The sequence below is a fragment of the Salvelinus sp. IW2-2015 genome, linkage group LG20 (assembly GCF_002910315.2).
Source record: "Salvelinus sp. IW2-2015 linkage group LG20, ASM291031v2, whole genome shotgun sequence".
In the NCBI taxonomy this organism is placed as follows: domain Eukaryota; kingdom Metazoa; phylum Chordata; class Actinopteri; order Salmoniformes; family Salmonidae; genus Salvelinus; species Salvelinus sp. IW2-2015.
In genome coordinates, this window is record NC_036860.1 from 31,089,690 (window position 1) to 31,105,482 (window position 15,793).

The window sequence follows — 15,793 nt, forward strand, 5'->3', positions numbered from 1 at the left end:
ATGATGGAGGCCACTGTATTCTTGGGGACCTTCAATGCTGCAGACATTTTTTGGAACCTTTCCTCAGATCTGTGCCTCGACACAATCACTCGACCTCATGGCTGGTTTTTGCTCTGACTGTGGGACCTTATATGGACAGGTGTGTGCCGTTTCAAATCGTGTCCAATCAATTGAAGTTACCACAGGTGGACTCCTATCCAGTGGTAGAAACATCTCAAGGATTATCAATGGAAACATGATGCACCTGAGCTCAATTTCGAGTCTCATAGCAAACGGTCTGAATACTTATGTAAATAAGGTATTTCTGTTTTTTTTATTTTTAATAGATTTTCAAAAATGTCTAAAAACCTGTTTTCACTTTGTCATTAATGGGGTATTGTGTGTCGATTCATGAGGAAAATTATATTATTTAATCCATTTTAGAATAAGACTTCAATGTAACAAAATGTGGAAAAAGTCAAGAGGTCTGAATACTTTCTCGAATGCACTGTATGCCTAGTCTACATAAGGTGATCATTATCTGACAACCAATGACATTATACACTACGATGAAAAATACTGAACATTTTCTATGCTCTTAGCCTGTAGGCTGCAGCCGCCTTGATGTACAGTGCCTTCAGAAAGTATTCATACCCCTTGACTTATTCCACATTTTGTTGTGGTACAGCCTGAATGCAAAATGGATAAAATACTCTTTTTTTTTTATGTATTGAAAATTAAATACAGAAATATCTAATTTACATAAGTACTCACACCCCAGAGCCAAAACTTTGAAGAAGCACCATTGTCAGGGATTACAACAGTGAGTTGAATAACAGACTGGAAGCTTCAAAAGGAGGGTGGTGCTTGGAATCATTGTTCTTCCACGGTTACCTGCAAGGAAACACGTGCCGTCATCATTGCTTTGCACAAAAAGGGCTTCACAGGAAAGGATATTGCTGCCAGTAAGATTGCACCTAAATCAACCATTTATCGGATCATCAAGAACTTCAAGGAGAGCGGTTCAATTGTTGTGAAAAGGCTTCAGGGCGCCCAAGAAGGTCCAGCAAGCGCCAAGACCGTCTCCTAAAGTTGATTCAGCTGCGGGATCGGGGCACCACCAGTACAGAGCTTGCTCAGGAATGGCAGCAGGCAGGTGTGAGTGCATCTGCACGCACAGTGAGGCGAAGACTTTTGGAGGATAGCCTGGTGTCAAGAAGGGCAGCAAAGAAGCCACTTCTCTCCAGGAAAAACATCAGGGACAGACTGATATTCTGCAAAAGGTACAGGGATTGGACTGCTGAGGACTGGGGTAAAGTCATTTTCTCTGATGAATCCCCTTTCCGATTGTTTGGGGCATCCGGAAAAAAGCTTGTCAAAGTGAGCGCTACCATCAGTCCTGTGTCATGCCAACAAGTAAAGCATCCTGAGACCATTCATGTGTGGGGTTGCTTCTCAGCCAAGGGAGTTGGCTCACTCACAATTTTGCCTAAGAACACAGCCATGAATAAAGAATGGTACCAACACATCCTCCGAGAGCAACTTCTCCCAACCATCCAGGAACAGTTTGGTGACGAACAATGCCTTTTCCAGCATGATGGAGCACCTTGCCATAAGGCAAAAGTGATAACTAAGTGGCTCGGGGAACAAAACATTGATATTTTGAGTCCATGGCCAGGAAACTCCCCAGACCTTAATCCCATTGAGAACTTGTGGTCAATCCTCAAGAGGTGGGTGGACAAACAAAACCCCACAAATTCTGAGAAACTCCAAGCATTGATTATGCAAGAATGGGCAGCCATCAGTCAGGATGTGGCCCAGAAGTTAATTGACAGCATGCCAGGGCAGATTGCAGAGGTCTTGAAAAAGAAGGGTCAACACTGCAAATATTGACTCTTTGCGTCAACTTAATCTAATTGTCAATAAAATCCTTTGACACTGATGAAATGCTTGTAATTATACTTCAGTATTCCATAGTAACATCTGACAAAAATATCTAAAGACACTGAAGCAGCAAACTTTGAAAATTAATATTTGTGTCATTCTCAAAACCTTTGGTCACGACCGTACACTACCGAAATCTCCTTGTTTTTGAAAGAAAAGCACATTTTTTGTCCATTAAAATAACATCAAATTGATCAAATTTTATCAAAATTGTTTGTTGTAAATGACTATTGTAGCTGGAAACGGCATATTTTTTATGGAATACCTACATAGGCGTACAGAGGCCCATTATCAGAAACCATCACTCCTGTGTTCCAATGGCACGTTGTGTTAGCTAATCCAAGTTTATACTTTTTAAAGGCTAATTGATCATTAGAAAACCCTTTTGCAATTATGTTAGCACAGCTGAAAACTGTTGTCCTGATTAAAGAAGCAATAAAACTGGCCTTCTTTAGACTAGTTCAGTATCTGGAGCATCAGCATTTGTGGGTTCGATTACAGGCTCAAAATGGCCAGAAACAAAGAACTTTCTTCTGAAACTCGTCAGTCTATTCTTGTTCTGAGAAATGAAGGCTATTCCATGCGAGAAATTTCCAAGAAACTGAAGATAACGTACAATGCTGTATAATACTCCCTTCACAGAACAACGCAAATTGGCTCTAACCAGAATAGGAAGAGGAGTGGGAGGCCCCGGTGCACAACGGAGCAAGAGGACAAGTACATTAGAGTGTCTAGTTTGAGAAACAGACGCCTCACAAGTCCTCAACTGGCAGCTTCATTAAATAGTACCCGCAAAACACCAGTCTCAACGTCAACAGTGAAGAGGCGACTCTGGGATGCTGGCCTTCTAGGCAGAGTTGCAAAGAAAAAGCCATATCTCTGTCCAGTGTCTGTGGTCTTTTGCCCATCTTAATATTTTTAATTATTATTGGCCAGTCTGAGACATGGCTTTTTCTTTGCAACTCTGCCTAGAAGTCTAGCATTTCTTCTCTTACATCTGCAAGCAGAGTCTGAACATCAGAAAGGATGGCATTGTCTCCCTCAATCCGTGCAATGGCTACTGCTATAGGTTTCAGTAGTTTCGGGCTGCTTACCACTCTCTCCCAAAATACATCATCCAGGAGGATGCTCTTGACGGGGCTGTCCATTTCAGCAGACTGTGATATGGCCATTTCTTTGAGAGACTCCTTCCCCTCCAGGAGACTGTCAAACAGGTTGACAACACCATCCCAACGGGTGTTGCTGGGCAGATTCAATGTGGTGCTCTTATTCTTCTCACTTTGCTTGGTAAGGTAGATTGCTGGTACACTCAGTTTTTTACAATTCCTGACATTTAATCCTAGTAAAAATTCCCTGTCTTAGGTCAGTTAGGATCACCACTTTGTTGATAGTGTTCTACGGCTTGCAAGCCTCCCACTTTTTACTCCAAACATAACGATGGTCATTATGGCCAAACAGTTCTATTTTTGTTTCATCAGAGCAGAGGACATTTCTCCAAAAAGTACGATCTTTGTCCCCATGTGTAGTTGCAAACCATAGCCTGGCTTTTTTTATGGCAGTTTTAGAGCAGTGAGTTCTTTGCTGAGCGGCCTTTCAGGTTATGTCGATATAGGACTCGTTTTACTGTGGATATAAATACTTTTGTACCTGTTTCCTCCAGCATCTTCACAAGGTCCTTTGCTGTTGTTTTGGGATTGATTTGCACTTTTCGCATCAAAGTATGTTCATCTCTAGGAGACAGAACGTGTCTCCTTCCTGAGCGGTATGACGGCTGCATGGTCCCATGGTGTTTATACTTGCGTACTATTGTTTGTACAGATGAACGTGGTACCTTCAGGCATTTGGAAATTGCTCCCAAGGATGAACCAGACTTGTGGATGTCTACCATTTTTTTCTGAGGTCTTGGCTGATTTCTTTTGATTTTCCCATGATGTCAAGCAAAGAGGCACTGAGTTTGAAGGTAGATCTTGAAATACATCCACAGGTACACCTCCAATTGACACAAATTATGTCAATTAGCCTATCAGAAGCTTCTAAAGCCATGACATAATTGTCTGGAATTTTCCAAGCTGTTTTAAGGCACAGTCAACTTAGTGTATGTTAACTTCTGACCCACTGGAATTGTGATACAGTGAATTATAAGTTAAATAATCTATCTGTAAACAATTGTTGGAAAAATTACTTGTGACATGCACAAAGTAGATGTCCTAACGGACTATAGTTTGTTAACAAGACATTTGTGGAGTGGTTGAAAAACGAGTTTTAATGACTCCAACCTAAGTGTATGTAAACTTCCGACTTTAACTGTAGTTATTCGCTCCGCAATGCAATCAAACAAGCAAAATACCGGTACAGGGACAAGGTGGAGTCGCAATTCAACGACTCAGACATGTGACTTATCCTTCTTAGTGGCTGACGTGAGTAAAACATGTAAACTTGTTAACCCTAGCAAGGCTGCTGTCCCAAACAGCATCCCTAGATGTGTCCTCAGAGCTTGCGCAGACCAGCTGGCTGGTGTGTTTACAGACATATTTAAATTGTTCCCTATCTCGGTCTGTTGTCCCCACATGCTTCAAGATGGCTACCATTGCCTTCTTGGGTACAGGAACAAAGATAACTGAACTAAATGACTACCGCCCCAGGGCACTCACTTCTGTCATCATGAAGTGCTTTGAGAGGCTAGTCAAGGATCATATCATCACCACCTTACCGGCCACCATAGACCCACTTCAGTTTGCATACCGCCCCAACAGGTCCACAGATGACGCAAATGCCATCACACTTCACACTGCCCTATCCCATCTGGACAGAAATAATACCTATGTAAGAATGCTGTTTATTGACTACAGCTCAGCATTCAACCCCATAGTGTCCTCCAAGCTCATCATCAAGCTGGAGTCCCTGGGTCTCAACCCCTCCCTGTGCAACTGGGTCCTGGACTTTCTGACGGGCTGTCCCCAGGTGGTGAAGGTAGGAAACAACATCTCCACTTCGCTGACCCTCAACACTGGGGCCCCACAAGGGTGTGTGCTCAGCCCTCTCCTGTACTCCCTGTTCACTCACGACTGCGTGGCCATGCACGCCTCCAACTCAATCATGAAGTTTGCAGATGTCAAAACAGTAGTGGGCTTGATCACCAACAATAACGAGACAGCCTACAGGGAGGAGGTGAGGGCACCTCGGAGTGTGGTGTCAGGAAAACAACCTCTCACTCAACATCAACAAAACAAAGGAGATGACCGTGGACTTCAGGATACAGCAGAGGGAGCACCCCCTTATCCACATCGAAGGGACAGCAGTGGAGAAGGTGGAAAGTTTTAAGTTCCTGGGCGTACGCATCACAGACAAACTGAAATGGTCCACCCACACAGACAGTGTGGCGAAGAAGGCGCAACAGCGCCTCTTCAACCTCAGGAGGCTGAAGAGATTTGGCCTGTCACCCAAAACCCTGACACACTTTTACAGATGCACAATCGAGAGCATCCTGTCGGGCTGTATCACAGCCTGGTACGGCAACTGCACCGCCCTCAACCGTAAAGCTCTTCAGAGGGTGGTGCTGTCTGCACAACTCATCACCGGGGGCAAACTACCTGCCCTCCATGAAACCTATAGCACTCAATGTCACAGGTAGGCCAAAAATATAATCAAGGACAACAACCAACCAAGCCACTGCCTGTTCACACCGCTACCATCCAGAAGGCGAGGTCAGTATAGGTGCATCAATGCTGGGACCGAGAGACTGAAAAACAGCTTCTATCCCAAGGCCATCAGAATGTTAAATAGCAATCACTAACTCAGTGAACCTGCTTCCTACACTGAGACCCAATCACTGGACACTTTAATAAATGGATCACTTTAATAATGTTACATATCTTACATTACTCATATCACATGTATATACTGTATTGAGACCCAATCACTGGACACTTTAATAAATGGATCACTAGTCACTTTAAACAATGCCACTTTAAATAATGCCACTTTAATAATGTTTACATATCTTACATTACTCATATCACATAATACTGTATTTTATACCATCTACTGCACCTTGCCTATGCCGCTCGGCCATCGCTCATCCATATACTTATATGTACATATTCTCATTCACCCCTTTAGATTTGTGTGTATTAGGTGGTTGTTGGGGAATTGTTAGCTTACTTGTTAGATTTGTGTGTATTAGGTAGTTGTTGGGGAATTGTTATATTACTTGTTAGATATTACTGCACTGTTGGAACTAGAAGCACAAGCATTTCGCTACACTTGCATTAACATCTGCTAACCATGTGTTTGTGACCAATCAAATTTGATTTGATTTGTTGCACTAAAAATGCAACCATTGATTTGAAATACAATTTAAGATTGTAAACATTGTATAACTTTATATGAACATTGTCTAACTTCAAATAGAACAAATTGCACTTGAAAGTGACATTTCTTTAAAGATATTGCAAATAAATGAATATTTTCACATTTTTTCTGAGACAATCACTGAATTAGATTTCTTCATCTTTAAAAGCAATATTTGAGATTTTATGTATTTCTATCAAATCAAAACTGGAATTTCTACTCAAAGCAAAGGTTGTAAAAGTATACTAGACATTTATAGAATAAATCATACCTAGTTTGATGATTCTGTCATAATCAGTGAAAACGTTATTGATTTATACCGCTTTAAATGGCATTTTATTGATTTTATGTGTTTCTATAAAATCTAAACAGGAATTTGTCCTGAAAACAAATGTTGTAAAAGTATGCTATCTATTTATAAAATAAATCATACCTAGTTTGATGTTTCTGTGACAAACGGTGAATTAGTTATTGATTTATTGTCACGCCCTGACCATAGAGAGCCATTGTTTCTCTATGGTGTAGTAGGTCTGGGTGTGACTAGGGGGTATTCTAGTTTATTATTTATATGTTGTGTTCTTGTTTATTTTTTCTATGTTGGTGTTTTGTATGATTCCCAATTAGAGGCAGCTGGTAATCGTTGTCTCTAATTGGGGATCATATTTAAGTAGCTATTTTTCCCACCTGTGTTTGTGGGATATTATTTTGTGTTTGTGCACCACGTAGTCACGGTTCGTTGTTCGTTTATGGTTTTGTTTAGCTTAAGTTCCAATTGATAATAAAGATGTGGAACTCTACGTACGCTGCGCTTTGGTCCAGTTCTTACGACAACCGTGACATTTATACCACTTTAAATGGCAGTTTATAGATTTTGTATTTTTATCAAATGAAAACTGGAATTTTCTTCAAAACAAAGTTTGTAAATGTATGCTAGACATTTATAGAATAAATCATACATAGTTTTATGTTTCGGTGACAAACTGAATTAGTTATTGATTTATACTGGCTTTAAATGGCATTTTATGTGTTTCTATCAAGTCAAAACTGGAATTTCTACTCAAAACAAACTGTGAATTAGTTATTGACTTTTACATTTTTTAATTGATTTTGGCGAATGTCTGTTGAATGTCTGCTGAATGTCCGAATGTGTGAATATAAAACCAACTTTACCTCGGTCTATAACACGCCAAGACTTGCAGAAAATCGGAAATCCTCTAACATACTGACGAATTGCACACTGTCTGTTCAAGGAACGGCCCAGAGATAACAGCGTGTATCCTATATAACTGAAGTTCGTATGTTATGAATGTCCATATGTTATATTCAGTTCTCATAAATGACACACATGCATGCAGATATTATTCCATATCTAAATCCTTTATCTGACATTGTATACGTTTAAATAGCCTACCCCAGGAAAGGGTTCCGTTTGATTTCCCCCAAATCCTTGGCTTGATTTTCACTCCCGGGGAAGCCGCAGTGCGCAGTTCCTCTTCGCGGTTAACGAACACACACGACGAACACTTAGGATACCCTGTTATGTCTAATAGTAATCGACTGCCAACTGTTGCCAATGGAGATATTCTTTCGTGTACAGTCGAAGGCAATTCCTTTCTTCTGGACCTTCACGCTCACTGTCCTTCGATGTTGAATAATAATGGATACAATGACCGGTGTTGGATACAATATTGCAATTTCCAGAATCTGTACTCCTATCTCTTGAAAGTGGGTGTGGAGTATTATAGACTCTTAATTACGGACAATAATGCGAGTCTCAATATTAATTGACTATATTTCGTATGAAAAAAACGTAGATTGTGTGAGTGCCTTCAAGCGTGTATTGGGGAGGCAGGGGTTATGGAATGAAATTGTAATCGAGCTTTTCAGTCTTGTCTAACATAAGGGTTACAGCTGCAAAGTTACAGCTTTACTCTATGGCATAATCAACTTTCAAAATAAGAGTCCCTAAGGAGTATTACAAACTCTGCAACATTAGGGAAAAGGTGGACACACACCACACCACTCCAAAAGCAGGTTTCAGTGCTTCTTTTTGTTTATTGGCACTATGAATTCAGAACAATAGGCTAGTTTACAAAATAAATTAAACAATGAAATTGTAGCAATTTCTGCTAATGACAGTATAACCCGCCTTGCAGGTCTCCCCCATAGGCAGACCACACTGCTCAAACAGGGCGTGGAGAATGTAACAAACCTTGCCTAACCTGTTACAATCCCCCCTAAAAGGGTTAACCCAGGGTTTCCTTGGGACCCCAAGGGGTGCACGTTTTGGTTTTTGCCCTTGCACTACACAGCTCATTCAAGTAATCAACTAATCGTCTAGCTTTGATAATTTGAATCAAAGCTGGCCTACCTAGGCTAGGTTCGTTATACTATAAAAGGCCAAGCATGTCTACTGAAACATAACATTATTACACCTAATATTTAGGGCTGGATTCAATCTGTGTTGCTGAAGTTTAGCGTTAAAGGGTGATTGAAATGTAAAGGCAGTGTTAGTTGAGACTGCCTTCATGGTAAATGCTAAATATGTCAGCTCAATCAGAAATTACCTTTACATTTCGATCTGCAGATGTGACGCTTGGCATTCAGGCCAAAGAGTTCAATCTTGGTTTCATCAGACCAGAGAATCTAGTTTCTCATGGTCTGAGAGTACTTAGGTGCCTTTTGACAAACTCTAAGCGGGCTGTCGTGTGCCTTTTACTGAGGAGTGGCTTCTGTCTGGCCACTCTACCGTAAAGGCCTGATTGGTGGAGTGCTGCATCAATGGTAGTCCTTCTGGAAGGTTCTTCCATCTGCACAAAGGAACTCTAGAGCTCTGTCAGAGTGACCATCGGGTTCTTGGTCACCTCCCTGAACAAGGCCCTTCTCCCCTGATTGCTCAGTTTGCCCGGGCGGCCTGCTCTAGGAGGAGTCTTGGTGGTTCTTAACTTCTTCTATTTAAGAATGGTGGAGGCCACTGTGTTCTTGGGGACCTTCAATGCTGCAGACATTTTTTGGCACCCTTCCCCAGATCTGTGCCTCGACACAATCCTATCTCGAAGCTCTATGGACAATTCCTTCGACCTCATGGCTTGGTGTTTGCACTGACATGCACCGTCAACTGTGGGACCTTGTACAGACAGGTGTGTGGCTTTCCAAATCATGTCCAATCAATTTAATTTACCACCGATGGACTAATTTCAAGTTGTAGAAAAATCTCAAGGATGATCAATGGAACCAGGATGCACGCACCTGAGCTCAATGTCGAGTCTCATAGAAAAGGGTCTGAATACTTATGTAAATAAGGTATCGTTTTTTTTATTTTAATACATTTAACACATTTGCAAAAATTTATAAAAAACGGATTTCATTTTTTCATTGTGTAGTATTGTATGTAGATTGATGAGGAAAATGTTTTATTTAATCTATTTTAGAATAAGGCTGTAATGTAACAAACTGTGGAAAAAGTCAAGGGGTCTGAATACTTTCCTAAGGCACTGTAAATGAAAATATAAAGAGAGCCGTGCTTTGAAAGATACCATTTACTGGGCGGATTACCCAGATAATCCGAGATTATAGTCCATAATCTCATAACTGATTTCTCCATTGCAAAACATATGCTGGGCATGGTTAATAGAGATTGGCAATAATGGTGATGGCAGCTATGCCAATAGTGAGATAAGAGTTGAAGATTCGAGTCAGAGGTGTCATGGACCTAGTTCTTTCAATGGACACCAGGGTTGGGCTCAATTCAGAATTCAATTGAGAATGCCTCATGAATTCCAATTCAATTCTTAAATTTGAATTGAAGTAGTAAACAGGATACAGAGTTACAATTTGAATTAAAGGGAATAGAATTGAATTCAGTGAATTCAAATGCCTCTGATATATTAGGGGTAGTCTATACAAATATACAATACCAGTCAAAAGTTTGGACATTCCTACCCAGGGTTTTTTCTTTATTTTTACTATTTTCTACATTGTAGAATAATAGTAAAGACATCAAAACTATGAAATAACACATATGTAATCATGTTGTAACCAAAAACAAATACAAATATATTTTATATTTGAGATTCTTCAAAGTAGCCACCCTTTGCCTTGATGACAGCTTTGCACACTCTTGACATTCTCTCAACCAGCTTCATGAGGTAGTCAATTGGAATGCATTTCAATTAACAGGTGTACCTTGTTAAAAGTTAATTTGTGAAATGTCTTTCCTTCTTAATGCATTTGAGCCAATCAGTTGTGTTGTGACAAGGTATAGGTAGTATACAGAAGATAGCCCTATTTGGTAAAAGACCAAGTCCATATTATGGCAAGAACAGCTCAAATAAGCAAAGAGAAACGACAGTCTATCATTACTTTAAGACATGAAGGTCAGTCAATACGGAACATTTCAAGAACTTTGACAGTTTCTTTAAGTGCAGTCGTAAAAACCATCAAGCGCTATGATGACACTGGCTCTCATGAGGACCGCCACAGGAAAGGAAGACCCAGAGTTACCTCTGCTGCAGAGGATAAGTTCATTAGAGTTACCAGCCTCAGAAATTGCAGCCCAAAGAAATGCATCACAGAGTTCAAGTAACAGACACATCTCAACATCAACTGTTCAGAGGAGACTGTGTGAATCAGGCCTTCATGGTCAAATTGCTGCAAAGAAACCATTACTAAAGGACACCAATAATAATAAGAGACTTGCTTGGGCCAAGAAACATGAGCAATGGACATTAGACCGGTGGAAATTTGTCCTTTGGTCTGGTGAGTCCAAATTTTAGATTTTGGAGGAGGAGGAGTGATGGTGTGGGGGTGCTTTTCTGGTGACACTGTCTGTGATTTATTTAAAATTCAAGGCACACTTAACCAGCATGGCTATTTTTGTTTCATCAGAGCAGAGGACATTTCTCCAAAAAGTACGATCTTTGTCCCCATGTGCAGTTGCAAACCGTAGTCTGGCTTTTTTTATGGCAGTTTTGGAGCTGTGGCTTCTTCCTTGCTGAGTGGCCTTTCAGGTTATGTTGATATAGGACTTGTTTAACTGTGGATATAGATACTTTTGTAACTGTTTCCTCCAGCATCTTCACAAGGTCCTTTGCTGTTCTGGGATTGATTTGAACTTTTCGCACCAAAGTATGTTCATCTCTAGGAGACAGAACGCGTCTCCTTCCTGAGCGGTTTGACAGCTGGTCCCATGATGTTTATACTTGCATACTATTGTTTGTACAGATGAGCATGGTACCTTCATGTGTTTGGAAATTGCTCCCAAGGATGAATCAGACTTGTGAATGTCTAAAAAAAAGAATTCTGAGGTCTTGGCTGATTTCTTTTGATTTTCCCATGATGTCAAGCAAAGAGGCACTGAGTTTGAAAGTAGGCCTTGAAATACATCCACAGGTACACCTCCAATTGGCTCGAATGATGTCAATAAGCCTATCAGAAGCTTCTAAAGTTATGACATCATTTTCTATTATTTTCCAAGCTGTTTAAAGGCACAGTCAACTTAGTGTATGTAAACTTCAGACCCACTGGAATTGTGATACAGTGAATTGTAAGTGAAATAATGTCTGTAAACAATTGTTAGAGTACAGGGCCCATATTTTTCAAGTGTCTCAGAGTAGGAGTGCTGATCTAGTATCAGGCCCTCCCTGTCCATAATAATCTGATTCATTATGATCTATTAAGGCAAAACTGATTAGAGATCAGCACTCCTACTTTGAGACACTTGATGAATATGAGCCCAGAACAATCCCCGGACACTACAGGGAGGAAAGGAACCTCTCCCACTGTACTATATGTACCATGACAAAGGTCACAGACGCTGGGAAGACTATTGAGAAACATTTTTGTCTCAACTCTCAATGGGTGTCCTGCACAGAGGCCAAGTCGGGACCGCACTGAAATAGTAACAATGTGTTTGATCAACTCTTACAAGACAGTTTGTTCACTCAAAGAGTAGCCATCATCCCATGATTTTTTTTAGAGTTGATATGAACACATCAATAAGACCACTGCCAGGCTGGGAGCAATTACATTTTTTTTGCTGTTGCTTCAGGTTCACATTATGAAGGCAAATAAAGTTATATTCTATTCTATCACCCTAAGAGGAAAAGTTAGATCTATGCTCACCCCAAGAGTAGTGACAAGAGGAAAGCTCCTTCCATTTCAAAGGCAAATAATGTTATATTCTATTCCATTATATTACCCCAACAGAATAATGAGGAGAGCTCCATCCATGGGTGTGAGGGACAGGCCGGAAGTAAGGACCCGACAAGGCAATCAATTAATTAACCGCTCGATCAAACAAAGATGTGGATGGTGTATGTGTGCGCACATGTAAAATCAACCAGTTAAATGGATTTGGGCATGAATAAAGCATGCAAACACATGCTGACTTGCTGACAAACATGCACATTTTGTTTGAAGTTCAGCAAAATACAAATCGCAAATTTAACATACACAGTGTACAAAACATTAGGAACACCTTCCCAATATTGAGTTGCACCCCCTTTTGCCCTCGGAACAGCCTCGATTCGTCGGGGCATGGACTCCAGGCACTTAAATCCTTTGTCTTGGCCATTCACCCTCTGAATGGCACACATACACAATCCATGTCACAGTTGAGTACTACAGTATGAGTCATAATACCCATAAAACCTAGTGGGGAAATGGTTCCAATCATTTTTCCACCATTCATTTTTCCATAGGGGATTTTAGAAACGGGCTTCATGTAGGCTTACCCTGGCGTGACGTTTTGATAACTGTGTAAATCTCTCTAAGACAAGGTGACTTTTCTCAATATATTCGCCTGTATTTACCCCCAACAAATAAAATGCTAATTATCTACTAATGTGGCTATCATCAAGAACTACAAATGCCATGATGATCTGGACGGGACTGACGAATCAAGGCAAAGGTAAGAATCAGTCACCTGTTCCATGTACATGCCCATTTTATTCGCTCCGGGGTGAAGTTTTTCATATGTCCCATGTGGCTCAATTGGTAGAGCAGAGCACTTGCAACACCAGGGTTGTGGGTTTGATTACAATTTGGGGACCAGTGCAAAAATGCATGATTTCACTACTGTAAATTGCTCTGGATAAGAGTGTCTGCGAAAATGTAAATCTCTGGATTAACTATCTAAATGTAGTAAAGAATAAAATGTATTTAAAGTTACCAGATTGTGAACTGTCTTGTGCAAGTTTTAAATTGACACAATACCTGTTAGCAAAGGTGTCAGCTAGAGATGATGTGCAGGAGCTTGCAGGGATTTGTAGTCTTGCATGATGTCTAATTTGATGCTTATAAGCATTTTCAAATCTAAGAGTAAATGAAGCCAAATATGTTGATAAAAGTCACCTTGTCCAAGAAAGATTTACATGGTTATAAAAATGTCACGCCAGGGTAAGCCTACACAAAGCACGACCCTTATTATAAGTGTTTCTAAAATCCCCTATGGGAAAAATGTACTGTATGGTGGAAAAACGATTGGAACCATTTCCCTGTTTGAACTCTTTGTTTTATGGGTATTATGACACCTCCACTATTGTCTCAAGGCTTAAAAATCCTTCTTTAACCTGTCTCCTCTCCATCTACACTGATTGAAGTGGATTTCAGTGACATCATTAAACTATCAAAGCTTTCACCTGGTCAGTCTGTTCACGGAAAGAGCAGGTGTTCCTAATGTTTTGTACACTCTATGTATATGGCTTATTGTTGATTTGCCAATCATTGTTATTTACGGTGTCCTACCTAGCTGAAATGGATCCATTAGAAGGCTACATAATTATGTAGCCAACAGTGGTTTATTAAGACTCTAACCTTGAAATATGTCATTTTAGACAGTGCCATAGGAGTCTACTGCCAAGTCTCACGGAAAACCCTGTTGGAAATCTGTCTGTTCTCTGCTAGTCTTTGAAGTATATGAGGTGCGTTTGAAGTTGTTTGAAGCTGCTCCAGAGGTAACCCAATAAGACCTGTGTGACACCAGCAGGCACCTGTTCCATGTACATGGACCATTTGATCCTCACCGGGGTGAAGTTTCCCCTCCCTCAATCCTAACCTTAACCATTAGTGGGTAGAATGCTAATGATGTAAGAAATAACACACACAAAAACAAAACGCTGCAAAGTTGCTTAGTAGCTAGAAGCAGAGCTGCCATGTCTGTCGGCGCCATCTTGACACTGGCCCAAGATCAGCATCTAGGGGCAACTTCTCCCTACTCCGTTTGATCCACAACAGCACACTACACCAACACCTGGATGCAGAGAAACGAGTTTGTTGCTCGTGTATGTGTCATGGGGGTCCGTATGTGCTGTATACAGTAGGTTAAAGGTCACAGTACCTTTAGGATAATGAGCTATCTTTATTGTAACCACACACTCATAATACCCTTTTGACAAATGCTGCTTTGCAGAAACAGTTGAGCAACCAAAACTTTGTTACATTCCAAATGGTACCCTACTCACTATATGGTGTACTACTATTCACCAGAGCCCTATGGGCTATAGTGCACTAATTTTGACCAGGGCTCATACCCAGAGCCCATACCCAGAGCCCTATAGGGCCTAGTCAATAGTAATGCAGTATATAGGGCTTAGGGTGTCATTTGGAAAGCAACCTGTGTTTTCATTACAGCAATGTTAGCGAGAAAAAAGTGAGGGGAGATATCGGTTAGTGTGTTTGTGTTAATGCAACGTTTCTGTCACGAAAAAGAGGACGGATACAGTTTGGAAAGTATTCAGACCCCTGTACTTTTCCCACATTGTTATGTTACAGCCTTATTCTAAAATGGATTAAATAAAAATAAATCCTCAGCAATCTACACACAATAGCCCATAATGACAAAGTGAAAACAGGTTTCTAGAAATGTTAGCAAATTTATTAAAAATAAAAAACAGAAATACCTTATACCTTACATAAGTATTCAGACCCTTTGCTATGAGACTCGAAATTGAGCTCAGATGCATCCTGTTTCCATTGATCATCCTTGAGATGTTTCTACAACTTAATTGGAGTCCACCTGTAGTAAATTCAATTGATTGGACATGATTTGGTAAGGCACACACCTGTCTATATAAGGTCCCGTAGTTGACAGTGCATGTCAAAGCAAAAACCAAGCCATGAGGTCGAAGGAATTGTCTGTACAGTTCCGAGGCAGGATTGTGTCGAGGCACGGATCTGGGGAAGGGTGACAAAAAATGTCTGCAGCATTGGAGGTCCCCAAGAAAACAGTGGTCTCCATCATTCTTCAATGGAAGAAGTTTGGAACCACCAAGACTCTTCCTAGAGCTGGCTGCCCGGCCAAACTGAGCAATCGGGGAGAAGGGCCTTGGTCAGGGAGGTGACCAACAACCCGATGGTCACTCTGACAGAGCTCTAGAGGTCCTCTGTGGAGATGGGAGAACCTTCCAGAAGGACAACCATCTCTGCAGCACTCCAGGCCTTTATGGTAGTGTGGTCCGACGGAAGCCATTCATCAGTAAAAGGCACATGACAGCCCATGATTAGCATTTTCAACAGTAAC